Below are 1,939 nucleotides of genomic sequence, written 5' to 3' on the forward strand. Positions count from 1 at the left end.
CTGCGCATGCTTCAACCTGTTCAGAAGATACATGCCTGCTCACACAATCTGTCATTTTGTGTTGCTCCAGGCGCACAGTGTGGTGCATCCATGGTGTGGTTGGCAGGCCTACGGGGCAATGACGCATGGTCCCCCCGCTGTGGTTCCGATCCCACCAAGCACAGCATGGGTCCCCACTTGGTTCGGAACAGCAGCTCTGCTCCACTGAGACCCATTTACGATGACTCCCGCTGAGTCAGGTGTATAAAATACCATGCAGTGGGTATGGGTTCTGTGTCTGTTTGCCGGTGTTATAAGTGCAAGGATATCATCAATGTTCTCCATGTTGATTTAGCAGTAGGGGAATACATCTTGCTGCAGGTAGGCAGTGAATGAAACTGCAATCACTCATATGCAACACGGCCCTTTTGTACCTATCATATACCCACCGACATACGTTAGATTAATATGAAGACATCGTGTGAGGTCGTTACACATACGGTATACGAATATGGGTGTTACTTGCTTCACCACACACTACTTATGGGGGTGTAGCCTATTCTCCTGGGAGTTAACAAAAGCGTCTCGTCAATTTCGCGGGGTGTGTAGGCTTTTTACGCAAAGTATGGCATCGTTATGTTGAATTACATCCATCGGCCTGAGACACGTATCCACTTGATCGCGCCGACAAACCACCTGTTTAGCCACGTTTCATGTGTGAACATGCGTGGGCTTGATACGTGAATGTGTGAACTTAGTTTTAGCCTTAGGTTGGATTGTAAGCCTTACAAAGTATCTTATATTGGGTTGACTCAGACTTGTCTGTCAAAGAGACTGATGTGCCATTAAGCGGCACTAACATGAAATGTGTGGCCTTCATCTGTCAAGAAAGCAAGGTACTTGATTATGGAACTTAACCCTGGATTTGTTTTTTTACTCAAGGCATTATTAGAGCAAATGAACCATCAATTGTTAGCCTACAGTACAAAGAATTATTTGAAACCATTGAATGTTCTCAGAGACTCGTCAAGATTCTGTGGTAGTCTTTCATCCCCACCTGATGGTTATCAGTAATGATCTTGAAATATGCAAGAATCTACATGTCCAAAAATAAATTTGCACATAACAGCGTCCAGAAATTTTTCTTTGGTCTCCATTCTAGAGCTTGGACAAAGAAGTAATTTACTATACGCTTTTAGAGAGATTTTAAGTACTGTGTATCCCTTGACAGTAAGTGGTGCAAGTAATGTCTTGCGCTATATTATAGTTGCATCTCTGACAAAGAAAGTTTTTTTCTGTGTTCAAGTATTCTTTTTTTTATATAAAATAATTAATTCTTCTGCAAAGAATTTTCTACACTCCAGTAATCATCCGTTCTCTCACCAATAAAGTGGTCAAGTGAGGATAAATATGTCTATGACTTAAATGTTTTCCATAGGGGGCGCCCGGGATTGAACCAGGGACCTCTCGATCTGCAGTCGAATGCTCTACCACTGAGCTACACCCCCTTGATATTAAGTTATATATATCACAGGTGTTATTGTGATACATATCGTAGGTGTTGTGTTTTATACCATTATTATATCCATTCTGTTTACCGATAATATTGGGAGCATTTTCTCCAGTGGGTCTTCTTTCATTTCAAACAGCGATGACAAATTGCGCAAACGATATGAATGATATCAAAATGGATTTGAGGCACATAGAAATTTGAGATAAACTTCCTCAATAGTTTAGTGTAAAACCTATTTTAGATGTTTTCTACGAATTGCTCTTAGGCGCGCACGCACAAGGGGGAATGCATGTAAACATGAGCTAATCCCACCTTTCTTTCAGGACAGTATTTTCTTTCTGTTATGATATAACTCTTAGGTTTTGAAGATACTTCATTTATCCACATAATTTCGCTTTTCTTAATAGATTTTTCTATGTATTCTCTTTTTTTTTGGACTTTACTTTT

The 1,939-nt window shown here is 40.4% G+C and overlaps 1 non-coding gene across 1 annotated transcript; it reads right to left on the reverse strand.

The window, feature by feature from the left end:
• Window positions 1–1,415: 1,415 nt before the first annotated feature.
• Window positions 1,416–1,487, reverse strand: Trnac-gca (transfer RNA cysteine (anticodon GCA)). Its single transcript has one exon. It is a non-coding gene; the product is annotated as a tRNA-Cys (tRNA).
• Between the last annotated feature and the right edge of the window lie 452 nt (window positions 1,488–1,939).

Source organism: Macrobrachium nipponense, chromosome 39 (genome assembly GCF_015104395.2).
Source record: "Macrobrachium nipponense isolate FS-2020 chromosome 39, ASM1510439v2, whole genome shotgun sequence".
Lineage (NCBI taxonomy): Eukaryota > Metazoa > Arthropoda > Malacostraca > Decapoda > Palaemonidae > Macrobrachium > Macrobrachium nipponense.